Source organism: Heliangelus exortis, chromosome 5 (genome assembly GCF_036169615.1).
Source record: "Heliangelus exortis chromosome 5, bHelExo1.hap1, whole genome shotgun sequence".
In the NCBI taxonomy this organism is placed as follows: domain Eukaryota; kingdom Metazoa; phylum Chordata; class Aves; order Apodiformes; family Trochilidae; genus Heliangelus; species Heliangelus exortis.
The window spans coordinates 29,737,518-29,753,855 of record NC_092426.1 but is presented as its reverse complement, the minus strand read 5'-3'; the positions used below and the strand labels follow the sequence as shown (position 1 = coordinate 29,753,855).

Sequence of the window (16,338 nt, the reverse complement as noted above, 5' to 3'; positions counted from 1 at the left end):
TCTTCCCCTACAGCTATTGTGGTACAGGATGTGAGGAATGAATATGATGACCTAGAGACTTTCAGCTCAGAAGTGTCCTTGGAGTGACATGCCTCATTTATGTCTTTTGGGGGAGCATTTTCTTTTCATAGATCTGAAATCTGGGCAATGGAAAAATGCTTGAAAGAAATCCCATGCCAATGCTTGATGGTAGTTTAGTTGGTGACAGTCAGGTGAACTTCTATAAAACTCATACATTGAAGGTTACCAGTTTAAGACTGATTGCCAGTCTGTCATCACAGTATGACATCACAGTAATTCTGAGTCTTACATCAAATTTCCTTTTTCTGAACAATATATTTCTTAGAACACAATACTGCTGCATTGCAATTTATGGGAGGAAAAACATAATTCAGTGGATTTCCATCTTGTAAGGCTATAACCTTAAAAGATACGTAAGTAGAATGCAGAATCTTTCAGATACTATTACTTGTATCAGTCTGACAGTTCTAATGTTACTCGGTGGACATTCTAAATTTGAAATATTCAGGGACATGATTATTTACATTTTAAGCTGGTTTATCTCTGTATGGTCACTTTGGCAACACAGAGGGATGGAAGAAACACATAAAAAGACTTCACTTTCAAATAAACATTTATCATACAACTGCTTCAATTTACAACTGTACAGTACTTTGTTAAATCCAGACAGGCCAATGCTGTTTAACTTAGCTAAATACAAAACATTATACTGAGTATTATTTCCTATATGAGCAATAAGAGCAGTAGCACAACAGAAGCATCCAAAACTTATACCGAGCACAGAAAGTTGACAACTTGCCAGTATTTCCATCCTATAGAAATTTTAAAGTCCCAGTATAAGTTGTCTACTAGATATTACAGGTCAAACTTTTGCAATCATTGAATATGGCTTTTATTTGCAGTACTTTGACTTTTCTCAGTTAAAAATAAGAAGTGACTAATGATAGTCTGGAAACTATTAACTTTTAAAAAAGAACAGTTTTAAAGTGTTTGATCCTCCTTTGATGAAGTGTGAACACCAGACCTCTATCCGGGAGGTGTGTTTGTGATACTCCTTCCCTGAAGCAGAAGAGGGGAGTGATCAAAGAGGAGGGATGAGTATCTCTTACCTTAAGGTAAACTATTTTCAGTGATCAATTTATGAGGCTATTAGTAAATGTAACATTTCACGTTTCCATTTTACATAGCAATTGTCAATACCATATAATCTCTGTCAAAAATGTCAGTCATTCTGTGAATCTCAAAGTTATTCAGTGGACCTGCGTTAAATTGTAGGTTGCAGTTTATAAAAATAAAAAGCCAAAACCACAGCACAAATAAATGCAAAGATCCAAAGTATTTTTTAAAATAGGAAAGAAAAATATGCTTTCAAGAGCCAATGTAAAGAGAGCCAAAGTATAAATGTAAAGATATGTATTTCTCACCTGTAATACATGAAATTAAACTGAAAAGAACATCTCTTTCCATCAGTATAAATTAAGAATTACTCAAAAAGCTAAATCAAAAAAGGCGGTGAGACAAAAGTTCTGTTAATTTTGTCCCAGGTGCAACTGTTTTATTAGTGTCTAGAAGTTCCAGAAGCAACCTGGATCCCCAAGGAAAATTATTCCAGTCCAGTATGGTACCAGGTCTGAGATGGTAACCATTCAGACTTGGACTCACAGTTGTAAGACTCACAGCCAAGTAACAAGAAAAGTGACAGGAAATTACCTTCTATCTGCCTTGGGCTAGTACCATACCACCTTGAGAGCACATGATCTCTTCTGATCTCGGCAGCCAAACAGGACAGGGCCCAGCTAGCACCTGGATAACAGACTGCTAGGGAATACTCGGTGCTGCAGGCTTGGGGAAGGTATTAAGATCTGGTAATGTTTTCTCTTTCTCCTAGTAGATTACGTTAGGTTTTTTCTTCCCAAGTTGTGGCTGTCTGGTTTTTGCCTGTTACTGTAATTGGGGAATGCAAACCTCCCTGTCCTTGTCTCAATTAATGAGCCTTTGGGTGGATTTTCTACTCCGTGTTCCACAGTGGATGTGGGGAGGTGAGTGAGCAGAGGCCTGGTTGATATCTATCATGACACTATCCTATGAAACCATGACACTATCATAATACAGTTTTTCCCATGATGTGAGAACAAGCATCACAGCTGATAAGGTAAAGAGTTAAGGTATCATGGCCATATAGGCTGTAGGTACTAGGTTATTCTGAGAAACAAACAATTAAAAAAAACCCAAACAAACAAGCAAAAAACAGCCAACCAAACCAAAACAAAACAAAACAAAATTTCTCTACCTTCAGAGTGAGTTTACACTGGTGAAAAATTTTGCATCATGCAACTGTGATGTTTTTGATCCAACACTTGAAGACTTAGAGCCAGCCATAGAATATACATGATAAAGCATAGCCTGTCAATGTAATACTAAGAACTTCATATTCCTGATAGAAAAGGCAAAAGAAAAAGAGAATAAAGGCAAGCAAAGGGAAGTGGCTTGCTCAGACTACATAGCAGATTATAACCATTAACAGATTAAGTGCACTTGGGTCAGGGCAACCCCTAGTATCAGTACAAGTTCAGAGATGAAGGGACTGAGAGCAGTCTTACCAAGAAGAACTTGGGGCACTGGTGGAGGAAAAGATGGACATGAGCTGGCAATGTGCCCCCACAGCCCAGAAGGCCACCTGTATTCTGGCCTGCATCAAAAGAAGTGTGACCATAGAGCTGTTTCCTCCCCTCAACTCTGCTCTTGTGAGACCCCATCTGGAGTATTCTGTACAGTTTTGGGGTCCCCAGCACAAGAAGAAGGTGGAACTGTTGGAGTGAGTCCAGAGGAGGGCCACAAAAATGGTCAGAGAGCTGGAGCACCTGTCCTATGAAGACAGGCAAAGAGTTGGGGTGTTTCAGCCTGGAGAGGAGAAGGCTCCAGGGAAAGCTTATTGTGGCCTTTCAGTCTTTCTTATGAAAGACGAGGAGAAATGTTTCAGTAGGGCCTGTTGTGATAGGATGGGGGTTAGTAGTTTTACACTATAGGAGGGTAGATTTAGACTAGATATAAGGAAGAAAATCTTTACTGTGAGGGTGGCATAACACAAACAGCTTTCCCAGAGTGGTGGTAGAAGCCCCATCTCTGGAAATGTTCAAGGCTGGGTTGTCTGGGTCTCTGAGCAACCTGATCTAGTTGATTTTGCTGCTCATTGCAGGGGGTTTGGACTGTTAAAAGTCCCTTCCAACCTAAAACATTCTATGATTCTATCATTAATGACAGAGTAAGTAATACAACACAAGTCTCCTGCTTTCTGTGTTAGTGGCTCATGCAGCTCTTGCATGGAGTGCAATATCCTTGAATGATGTTTATGACAAATACTATAGATAAGTTCAGGAAGATTTTTACTCCTCCTTACTCAATTTCTTCTGCGTTTTAATACATAGATATCCAGAGCTCTGAATTGTTTCAGTTCATAAGGGCTATATAATACACCTAGAGTGCAAGAACTCTCTGGTCTTACTATTTCTTTCTAGTAGTTAATTTAAAAGAACAGAAAATTCAAAATAAATGGTCAACTTCACATCATCTTGAGATTCTCATGCTGTTAAAATATAGTCCTAAATTTATGGTACTGCTTAAAAATGCAAGGATGTTTATTTTACAAAACTATTATATTCTCTTACCAATCCTTGCAGTTTTGAAGATGTGATTGATAATGGTGCTAAAAATTACTCTTGTGCAATAATTCTCTCTTTTTGATATATCACAGACCAGTTCATGAAGAACACATTCTTTTCTGGCAATGTTTTTAATATCAAATTTTAAAGTTAAAGCTCACTGTGTATATGATAGGTGTATCTGAGGCATCCTTGTTCTGAATTTCATTATCAGTTCTGTAAGACTATCCTGTGGCAAAACTACTTTTTGTAACTTGGAGATAAAGTATCTGTGAATTATTGTTTCCAGTGGACCTAGCTACCCAAGTTCCACAGAGAATTGTAAAGTTTTAAACTCAGGGAACTGGGACTTTGTCTGCAGGGCTCTGTTGGCCTAATATGGTGCTACTGTTTATTGGAATGGAAATTTTATATATATATTATATATACAGACAGATATACATATACATAAACACATGCAATACACATTATATAAAAATTATTTTGGATTAATTGCCCACTGGATCTTAGTAGATACAGAAGAAAATCAAATTATTTTCTTCTCTATACATACCACACATACTATTTTAATTTTAATCATGTGGATTCTGAAGTGAAATGTGCTTCTAGGTTTACCCTAGACTCTCCCTGGTGACAAATAATATAAGCTCTCAAATGTGTTTTGACCCTCATAGGCTAAAGGCCAAACCTTCAAAGAAGGACTTCTAAAATCTTCCAAAAGAGGCAGTTTACCACAGTGCCACAACTCATAGTTCAGGTCTGTGTGAACACCTTTGACAGCAGATGATAGCTAAACAAAAACAGAATATGAAAAAGATCCCTGTAAAAGATCCTTTTAGGCTACTCTTTTAAGAAAAATAAAGGAAATGCTCTAAAATAACTTCCCTCACACAATCAGGTCAAGTTAATCAGAATCAGTTTACAAATTCCATCTTTGATTCTGCCTGCTCCCTTTCCCTCCTAAAAGCAATCCCAGGGCACAGAAATCTGTGGTGCTTCTCCCTGTGAAGCTTGATAACAGTGCAGATGTTTTCAGTACAGTTCCACAATGTGTGTTTTTCAGACCCCACCATGGAGCAACAGTACAAAGGGCCAGAACTGATGGCAGAATATACAAAAGTTCCAGCTGTTCCTTAGGATTCTCCCTCTGAACTAACTGCAAGGTAATGTAATTTTCTGGCACTGTCAGCTCGATGGAGAAAACAACTGTTGTTGAGTAGTTTTATTCTAATGGCCCCCAGGAGTGAGAAGCCTAAATATTTTGAGGTGTTAACAATTCATATTAAGAGAACATTCAAGAATTTAAAGTCCAAAGAAATGTGTGTGCCTGGAATGGACATTGTAAATCATCTAGTCCTATCTCTTTCAGCCAAATGATCTGGGTACCAGAGACCTATTCAGTTCATTAAGCCAGAAAAGAAACTCCCATTGTTTAGCTGAAGAAAGAGGCACAAAAAGGTGAATTCCCTAGTTCTGAACTTACAAGAATGAGTTTAATATCTCAGACACGAAGAGTATTACTAGTTATTATTATCACTTGCCAATAACTAAGTTCCAAAAAAATCAACATGGTTTTACTGTGCTTGACTAGTATCTCCATTTTATAAAGACATTCAGGAATTCATCATTCCCTTCAAACTTTTTGGAAACAGTAGGAAGAGATGCGTTACCACTTGGGAAACAATTTCTCATTCTCATGTTCATGCAAAATTGGATCAGTAACGTCTGGAAGTTCTTTTGGTTCCATCTGATAAATAGCTATTGGTCTCAAAGCCTAGGCCATCTTTTAGTGCTTGTAAAACTGAGTTTGAGAGAGAGACATCTTGCAGGAACAGATTTTTACAAGGAATTAGATAACTTTTACTGTCAGTGGGTATTGCTTTTCTCATAGTGCTTTGATGTACTTAGTGCCAGAAATAGATATATAATTAAAACAGATAATTTTAAGTTTGTTAAGTGTTAAGTATTGATTTAATAACATTTACACATTATGTTTAATCTTGTTTCAGTTAGTTTCCAGTTATTTAGAAAAACATCTCAGACTCAGTTTTCTTGTGGTCTTAATGGGCAAAGAAAATGTAAGCCAAGCTTCTGTAAGTTCCATGGGGAAACCATCATGATCTGTGTGATGGATCAGCCCTCAGGATATGTATTCTAGGAAGTGGTGTGAAACCACCATTGTAACCACACACACATTAGCATTCCAAAGGCACTGCTGGAGAGGATGGAGACATCGATAAGGGTCTGCATCTGGCCTAGGGCCTACATATCATGATAAAGATAGAGATAAGGACTGGGGAGCAAAGTGGGTGCAGGTCTGCTCCAGTTGTTCAATCTGGTATGTCTCAATCACTCTTACTTGTTACAAAAGAAGACAGGCCTATAAAACAAGGGGTGGCATTGATGGGCTTTGGGAGTTTCACTGACACCAAGCCTCCCCAGTAGGATGGCCCAACACTGGATCCAGGAACAGTGACTTTCTCTTATCTACCTCTCTTTTCTTCTCTTACTCTCTCACTTTCTCTTTCACTTTCCTAAAATCATTAAGTAGCACAATGTTTAGGGCAATTTTTTCCCAAGATGAGCAGCTTGAACATCAAAATGATTAAAAAAACCCCAACCTGCAACTTATGGTTGCACAGCCTGAGCATATGGAATAATCAAAGTATCAGCTTTTACGAGTTATTCCTTCTATAGTTCTAATTAAATCTTATGTTCAAATACAAACCCTGAGTGTTGTATCACCTTAATCCAGTCAAGGGGTATCTGATGGTCAAGCATTTCTTGGACTGTAACATTTAAGCCACCCTCCCTGGGATGGCAGGGTCTGACACTGTAAGGGTGGATCCTCGACTCCTCTCTGAGAAGGAGTTTAGAAAGCAAAGGGGTCTAATCTGCATCTCCCTGGGTGCCCTATCTGGGCCATGACAATCTGTAAGCTCATGAAGTCCTTTTTTTAATTCCTATTGTGTTGGACCACGAGGCATGGCTGGTCTGAAAAAGACTTTGTTGATGGTGAAAGGACCATGATAGCATGGAGAGCAAACATTAAGGGTTTTGTAGCTCTATTTAATATTATTCTGTTGTCTGTAGAGTCGTCTTCTACCTTCATCACAATTTTCTTCAGACTTGAAAGCTTAATTCATAACTAGGCACCCCAGACCCACCATCTGTGTTCACAGTTTAAGGATACAAACTCTCTTAAGGCAGGCCTGAATTTCAGCCCAGTAGAAAGCCCAGCTTTTTTACAAGAGTAAGTTTTAGCATTTGCCAGAAACAATCAGAAGAAAGCTGTGATAACTACTTAGCCATTCTAAAACGGCAAAATCCCCTGTTAAACTCCCCCTGAGTTTAAGTCCTGCTGCAGAAGTTCAGCCCAAGATCTTCTGGCCTGTAATAGAGTACTGCCACATGAGACCATTGCAAAAGCCAGCTCCTAAAGACAAGACTTCTGTTTGCCACATAAACGGACCCTGAATATGCTACGTGCTAGCAGGTCATTAAGGGATTATTTGGGAAAGAGAGGATTTGCATGCAGCCAAATGAAGTGAGTACCCTGTTCATTGCCTGCATCTATTAAAATGCACTTTTGTGCCTCCATCTGTGTCAATTTTCTCAAAGGAGCAAGGGCTTTCTGTGTTTAACAACCACTGTTTTATTTTTTAAAATGCAAGCAGGAAATGTAAACAGAATCCAAGGCTTACTGTTAAGCTGCAGCCTTTGGTTTATTGGCTGAGGAATGAATCCTGAAGGATGCTGAACCTTCTGGCACTGATCCAGACCAGCACTTCAGCACATGTCAACTTTAACACAAGGGGCCTAGTCCTATGATTAGAGTTAAGCATGTGTTTATGTGTTTTCCTGGCCTTCAGCCAGGGTGCTCAGCACTTTGCAGGATCGTGTCTTCAAAAAGATGTGGCCATAACTGAACTTCAAAGTGAAGTGTGACCTCTTGCTCCTGAATCACTTTTCACAGATGTTAGATGGTAATACAGACTAGCCAGCTCAGGCCATATCCTCCTCACACCTTCCTTTGTCTCATGTGCTCAAGGGAAAGAAAAACGATTTAAAATACTTCTGTGTTTTCTGGCCACATTCTATGTTTTGACTCCCATCAGATATCATTCAGAATAAAAATGTGGTGATCAGACTAAATGCCACTGGTTTCTCTGCCGCCTTTACAGTGAAATTTCCAGGTGTGAGCACAGACCCAGACTGCAGTGCAGCCAGTGCTCCTACACTGAATGTTTGAGTGTTCAGAGGCCAGGATTGTAGAATATTTTGGATTTTCAGCTTAATCAGTGGAGTAGCACTACAATAAGGGTTTATTACTGAATGTAAAAAGCTCTCTCAGGTTTAGGAAGAAGGGTAAACCCTAACATCTGAAAAAACAATTACAGGATTTAAGGTCAATGCTGATAATTTCAGTCAGAAGTTTCTGGTCAAGCAGAGATTTGTTGCAGGGATATATACTCCATTCTGCAACAGATTCTCATTTTAGAATAGCACTTTTCAAGATCAGATTATCTGAGTGTGCTTTCAATTCAGTGTCTTCAAGACACGGGGATAACACAGTGATAGGTAGTGCTAGCTAGCAGACCTGAATATAGGCTTTGATTTAATCTCTTAAAAAGTTAAAGTTTTAGCTTTACCCAGAGCCCACTAAATTAAGAAAAACAGTTGTCATGGTTTTCCTCCAGTTCTACTTTCTCTCTGAAGGCATTTCTAAACCCAAGACTAATATTATATTCATCAGCATAATTAACTTGAGAAAATAAAAATGTCAAGAACAGCACTTCCAGGCACAGGCATCCATTTCTTAATACACATTGCCACCTGGGGAAACCTGAAGATACAGTATTTATGCTGGAATCTAACATGCTAACTCTAAAAGTCATAGTAGTTTCTAATGTTTGTTAAACATATTATTTCCAAGCCAATCTGGACGTATATTATTACTGATTTTTTAAATGCTACAACATTTAATTTTTTCATATATCATATGAACTATATATTTTTTAACTTAATGGAAGTAGTGAATATACTGGACAACAGGTAAATAATCCAAGCTAATCAGAAGAAAAGTATTATCCTTTTATTTTCCATTTGTTTAATAATTTACTTCCAGTATATCTGTATTTTAAACAGATAAACAAATTAATCTGTGTTACTCATATGGAAAAATTTAAGAACTTCTAAAATAGAAATCTTTATGTTAGGAAAACATTCCAATATTGCCTAAAGAGTTTAAGCAAGTTGCTGTGTAAATTGCTGTAAGATCCTAATGCCAGAAAACGCTTCTGAAAATTAAAGAGCTGCTGACACCTCATGGCAAATTTTAAGAAACATTCTCAGCAAACACAGCACTACTTCTATCGATTTGTCTTGTTTTCTTTACAGTAAAGGGCATTTGTTTGAAAACAGTATCTTTGTTTACTAAGCCTGCATTTTGCAATAGCAGCTGAATCAAAATAAATTTGATGACAGTGCCAAAGAAACATTTTCAATTCAGGTAAGCAAAAAAATACCAGGAGCAAAGGAATTCTTAAGAAGGACTTGCTTTTCTTCCACATTTTTCCAGGATGCAAAAGAGTGGAAAAGATATACAGACATAAAACAGATTTTATGTATGAATAAAAATATTAGTTATTACATGATCTACACCAGTTATTAATAAAGAGATGCAGCTAGTACAATACATATTTATATCCCTTTCATTTTTTTAATCCTCTCATTTGGGAGTTGTTATTTCAGCTGTTTCAAATCACATAAAGCTGACATTCCATGTAAAAAGTTGTCAGCAAGTTACACTTTTTAATGGCTCAAAGCTGCTGAAAAATTTTAAAGCTGTGGAACACAAACCAAAAAGGTATTTTTGCAATGCTTCTCATGTCTTCTCTCCTCCTCCACCACACCTTTTTTTTGTACTGTGAAGTATTTTGTGTTCCCTCAGATGATGTTTCCTGACAGAGACACCTTTCAATCTGCCAAGGGCTAAATGTGTGCTGGAATGTAAGACTAAAATCCAAAAAAAAAAAAAAAAAAAATTAAGTCCCAAAGCAGGAATTTAAAATGCTGGAAAACTCATTCTTCCAGTGCAAATAGCATCTGAGAGTTAAACTACACCATTTTTTAAAACAAAGCCTTCAACAATCATTCTGGGAGGCACCAAATGAGTGTGAAATAATCTTGGAAATTTATTTATTTATTTATTTATTTATTTTCTTAACACATACCTGAGAAGGCAGCAGATAGCCCTGTGGTTATTTGGGATTTGTACAAGAGAAGTAGTTATGGTCACTTAGATCTGCAATCACTGTACCACCTACCAAATCATTGTTTTATCCTTACCCTTGGTAGAGCTGCAGGTATAAGCTGGTTAAAGTAACTATGGGGTATTTATTCCCTCCCATAAAATTCTGTGCTATTCATGCAGTGCTTTTGCCTATGGCTTCTGGCTATTTGGCAAAATGATTCTGAATTAATCCCACCTAAAAAAATGCAGATAAAATGTATGGAACACATGCATTAGATAAAGCTGTACTTATGGGAGGTAACTGAATGTTGTTGGAAAAAAGTTTAAGTCAGCTGCTGCATAAATTGCTCAGTGTAAACCAGCTTAACATTTCCTATGCAATAATTTACCTTGTAACATCAGAAAAGGCTTCTGAAAATTAAAGGTTTGCTGAGTTCAGATGAGTTTGGGACAAATAAATCTAATTGCAGAATGTATCAAATGTACCTAGAACCTGAGAACACACAGTTTGTGTGTACTGCATGAAGATCCAGTTCAGGATTTCTTTGAGATAAATACAGGAGCTATTAACATACTCCTGGGCAGTGCAAGGTGGTGACATCTTAGCAGCAGTGTAGTCCCTCTTTTCAGATTGATCTTTGGTTATGTAGCTTACTTGTAACAGGATCATGATTACTATTGTCATTATTATTATTGTGTCTATGCCTGGGCACATTGATGATGAGCAAGCATTTGTCACTATTCATTTACATTTTGCATATTCCTACCAGGACTCCTCTTCAGGGGAGAACTTAAGCTCATTAAGCCCAATTTTGACACATGCTGAGCTTTCTTGTCTGAGCTGTACCCTTTCTTTGGGTCAGGACCTAAACTTGGCAGAAATTCACTCCTCTGTGAACATACAAGGGCATAATGCAGGAGCAGGGGGTACAGAGTCAATCCCCTCTCCCCTAAACCCAAATGTTTGCATGCAGACCTATCCTGGCTACATTTTCCAGCCTGTAAAATATGTCAGAAGTGAATAAGAATGAATCCCATGGCCCCTCTCCCAGCTCATCCACAAGGGACTCTCACCTTTGCCTATTTGCAGCAGACAGAAGCACTCTGTTCTGTGGCTTTGCTCACCAGATTGGAGACTTAAGAAATATGAAGGGTCCTGTGTAAAGTCTCCCTCCTTGCTATAAATTTTAAATACAGTGAGAAATAAACACTGGCAACAAAATTAATCTCAAGTAAATAAAACCACTTCTCATCAAGTTTCATTCATATTCTGTCTGAAAACACCTTGTTAATTATTTAGAATGAGAAAACAGCTACAGAAAGAGATGGATTAAAATATTGAAAATATCTAATTTGAAAGACTTCCTGAAATAATTTTAGACAACATTACAAAATTTAATAGCTAAAAAAAAGTCGACTTCAGTTATCAACTGTAATAAAAATACATCTAAAAAGAATTCTTAGGAGCACTTCAGATCCTCTCTCTTTTTTTCCATAGAAGTAGTGGGAAAAGAAAGAAAAAAAAAAAAAAAAAAAAAGAAAAATAATATTTAATAGTGAATTCTTGTGCTTAACTGTAGAAAAAAAATTCCCACTGCTCAGCTTTTCAATTGCTTTCCATCTAGTCTGGATTTAAGCATTCATTAGATTCTTTGTTTCTTCTACTAACTTGGCTAACCATGAAATAGTAATATGGATAGTAATTAATATTAATTTTTGGCCACTTATTTAGTTTTTTAAAACAATCTATTGAAATAGCTTTTACAAAAAATATCTCTATCTGTAAGAATAAATGAGTATTCATGAATCTAAACAGCAGCTTTATCTGCCACCCCTGGATGGCTATTTGCAATGACAAAACATGTATGAAAGTGAGTGCAGACATGTCTTTGTACACTGACCTTCCATTAGGAATATAACCAATAGAGATGAGATAACTGGTGCTCAACAAATGGATATTTCAGTGAAATTCCTCTCTGGACTTCATAATGAAGTATATTGTTACACAGTTCCTATTCAAAATACATTTCCAAAAAGGGTTAGCAGCTTCTTGCCTGCATTATGCAGAGACTAAGCTATACTAAAAAAGCAAAAAAAGAAAAAGAAAAAAAAAAGAAGAAGAAAAAAAAAAAGAATCCTAGATCAATCATCAAAGGATTGTAAAGAAAAGAGTTCTTAGATCCATAATCTGTCACAAAATAACTTATAACTTCAGCATGAAAGTATTTCAGATCAATGTACTCTTTGCTTTCTTTAGCTACCAGGAGGAAAGACTGAAATGATAACCTAAAGTCAATTATTTTAATAATAAGTCTGAATTCCAATAGTTTTCAAGGTTTAAACCTTACCTGGTAACTACATGGCATCACCAGAAACAGCAACCAGAAAAACAGAAGGTAATATCTAACTACAGGATCTACCAAGTGTAGAGTCCTGAAATTAATAATTGTCTGAAAATAGGCACCCTGACAAACATTGTACTTGGGTGGGGTGCTCACTGGGAAAGCCACCTGGACACTGCTCTTGCAAGGGATGCCCCTTGTGTCGTATTCACTCTGTTAAGCAGGACACTGCTCTTTCAAGGGGAGCTCCTCATTCAGTGGCCTGATAAGGAGGACACTGTCCTTATTAGATAAGAACAGTGGCCAGCAAGCAGGGTCCTGTGAAAGCAGAGCACCTTCTTGCCAAAATCCTGTGTAAGGCCACTGAACAGGGTGCCTGCTCAGAAATGAAGGTCATTGCTTGGTTAACCTGATGGGGTGAGATCAAGTGACCACCTAGATCCCCATGCCCCACTAACTCATTTCCAGAACATTCTCAAATCCCACACTGAGTCTGTGCAAAGTAGGCTGAGCCTCACCCAGGAGAGGTGGGGCCAGGGAGCATAAAAGAGGCAGATTTGAGACACTGCAGGTGTGCACCCACTGGCCGTGGACTGCAATGTCATGCTGAGGTTATTGCTGGATCTAAGGGTGGTGTTACCTTTTCTATCCCCTTTGTTCATCTCTTTCTTCATTTCTCTCTAACCTTATTCTCAGCACATAAAGGTAACAAAATTTCTAATTTTTGCTAAATCCTGTTGGTTGTAATCTGTTGTTTTGAGAGTACATTTTTTGCTAAATTCTGCTAGTTGTAACCCATTGCCTTGAGAGTAACACTGTTGTGTCTTTCTGACAAGCTTCGTAACCTTATGAATGTGAAGTTGTGTTTTGTACAAGCCTCCTGGGTACTGGTCTTACCCTTAAAAAATTCTCAGTGAATGAACTGTTAAAAGAGATTAACTAAAAGAGGGTTAACCCTTACCCAGGGGCACTTAGAAAAGGTTAACTCTACCTGTGCCATTTTGACCCTCAGTGAGAGGGACAGGAGGACTGAGGAGGACTGGATCTAACCACATCTCTGCTCCTCTCTGGGAAGGAGTCCAGCCTGAACTCTCCCTGGGTTGCCCCTCCAGGGGGGATGTGACACCAAAGAACAATGATAAGAAGTTGTGAGGAACAGTATAGTCCCTTGTTGACTTGAGTAAGGAGGAATTAAGGTTCTCCTTAGCATTACAGGGTTATTACTTGTGTAGTCCCCTCTGACTATGCTTACTTCTGTTGTGCTAAGACATATCCATGGAAAAAAAGCTATCCATGTTATATAGGAAAGTTCCAAAAGGATCTGGGCCTTAATTCAAAACTCCACAGCACCAATGTTTCTATTTTTCCTACCTATTATTCCATTATTGGAACAATATCCCCAGAGGTTCTTGCTTTCAGGAAAAAAAAGTCTGGATCAATATATTGAAGACCTCCACCCTTTTGCAGTAATTTAAGAGAAACAATAAGCAAGGTAGAATTTCAAAAGTCAGCAAGAGTCCAGTCTGTATGGGAGGAGGACTTGCCAAAGTTGCAGAATTTGTAGAAATTTAAAGAGCCAGCTCATTTTTACAAGTTTAGAATATTTTCCCTTCATCCTTATTGTGTGCTTTACTTTGCTAAACTTCGTTTGCTTCAGAGCAGTTCAACTCTGCCTGCCTTTAGCTGACAAATTCAGAATGACTTTGTCCTCTCCTACAGGCTGACTTTAGTAGCTGTTTGTGAATGAAATCAGATGCAAACATTGCTGCCTTTTGGACATATGCTTAAACTTTGGAGGATCCAGCATTTTACAGGATTACTGCAATAGACTTTGAATGCTAAGTTTGGGGATTTTTTTGCTTCTCCACGTTAAAGACCTCTCAATTTAAACTTACAATATATTTCTCGTTGATTTTCTCAGATATTCTTCGCACATTCAGGAACGGTTGCTTAGCCTAAGCAAAAGCTGGCTTTTGATGCCAGATTTCACAGAAAATGAGAAGTTAGATCCTAGATAAGTGCCTTGTGCTTTTGATATAAATTTCCATAATGTCTGGATTAATATAAAATTTCTAGGTCTATCAGTGATACTTATATGCATTGTATATGCAGCTATAATTGAAATAATGAAGCTCCTACCTAATTTCCTTCAGGTTTGAATGTGAGAAACTGTGCCATGTGGGAAAGACTCTTTTGCATAGATTGCAATCTCAAAAGAACAGATGACCTGATTAGCAGCAAAGTCCCAGTACTTTTTACAATCACATATGCTGTGGTATGTCCCCAAGGGTGTTTTTCACCTGCACTGTTATTTCCCAACTCCAGTAGCTTTCTAGCTTGTCATCACAAGCTATGGAATTTCACTGTGTGACTATTTCTTACTTTTCCTTTTAAAAAATACACTACTGGCCTGCATTAAACTTTGCAAGAGTTCACTCTCTTTGGAAGGAAGGTGAAGTAACCACAGCTTTTCAGTGCAAAGATAAAATTTTCCACTGTTTGCCTACCATAAAAGGTATTCACAAAAGAGTTTAAGCTATACTTGAAATGTGTTATGTGAATGCACTTGCCATCTCCTGTTGCTTTCACCATATTGATGCAATAGCCAGACATTATTAATCCTGGCACTAGGAAGTTCGAGGTAAACCAATGCTTAAACTGTTCCAGTAACTGCTGTAAGTTATTTTCTGAAGTGTACTTCACCTTGCAATGTGCTTATTAGGGCACTACTTGTCTCCTGTGGTGGTAGATAACATACCATGGATAAAAAATAAAATTCAGCATAGTAGCATATATATTATTAGCAGAATATTTGTGTATAATTTGGAGACCATTAAACTCTTTTTCCAGACCATTCAGTTCTCTTTACATGTATTACAAATTAAGAGAAATAGTGCAAAATTCCTTCACAGTGTTATGAAGGTTTTGCAAAACTACATTTTGGTGTTGTCTGTATCTCAGGTGTTTTGTCCTTAAGCACCACATAAGAATATTTGGCATTAATATTTTACTTAGGTCTTGAAAACAGTGGTAGAATACAAATTTTTAATGTTCTTGCAAAATATCTAATTTGAATGCAAGAATTACAGCATATCCAACTTGATTGTGAGGTTTTCATTAAGTACAAAATAGATATAAACAGTAACCCCAAACTGCTTGTTTTCATGTTACTGAGCAGTCATAGACAAATTATTCATGATAGAGATTTAGAACAAAAGAATACTTCCAAGAGTCCATCTGTAAATAGTCCACAGATCACAAGTGCACAGTACTAAATATTCAGTTAAATATACAGCTGTCAGACAGCACAGGGTTTTGCTGATAACCATTCCTGGGACTATGGAACTTCTAACAGTCATCATTCCACAATGTGTTTCAATTTTAAATCTCCAGAGACCCTATTACAAGGTCAAAATTAATAAAAAGAAAATAAAGGAAGCTATAATGTTGTTTAAAAAAACATGTGAAATTTAACACAAAAGCTGTTAAAATAACATTACTGTCCGACAGAAATGTACAAATAGAAGGGAATTCCGAATTAGGGCAGATGCAATAACCTTAACGCAACCCCGTGGTGCCTACCAATTGCATACATCTGGTATGTAAACTAACCCACTGTTCTGAGACCCTCAGCTGAAGGAACATATGTGCTCCAATGGGTAGGTGCAGCAGAGCTGTGTGAAAGGTGCTTTGTGACTACTTACACCAAGCTTCTTCTTGGTCTTCTCGGGTCACGTTTGCACTTTCATTGCACCATAATCTGTGTCCACATTTCTGTTTTCTCTCTAGCATTTATTCTGCTAGTGTTTGTGGAACAAATACTTCCATTAGAAAAAGTTGCTAGCTCTCAATTTTAAGAACTGGCACCTAAATAACTTTCTCATGCCCTCAAATAAACCCCATGCATCTTATTATTTTGTTCCTGTCACCTCAGTGACAATGACTTTTACCCAAACTCAGAGATTGGCTCCTCCAAACTTCTTTATAAATCTAAGAAAAATTCTATTCATTCTACAAGATTCAGCAACAACACAATCTCCAACACGACAAATTCGGGTAA

At 37.6% G+C, this 16,338-nt stretch overlaps 1 long non-coding RNA gene across 1 annotated transcript in view; it reads left to right on the top strand.

Annotated features, from left to right (window-relative positions):
* LOC139796712 (uncharacterized) overlaps positions 1-16,338 on the top strand; it is a 29,658-nt gene that overhangs the window by 638 nt on the left and 12,682 nt on the right. Inside the window, exon 2 of the long non-coding RNA XR_011726114.1 lies at positions 4,744-4,843. This is a non-coding gene — a long non-coding RNA (uncharacterized lncRNA). The remainder of the gene's footprint in view (positions 1-4,743; positions 4,844-16,338) is intronic.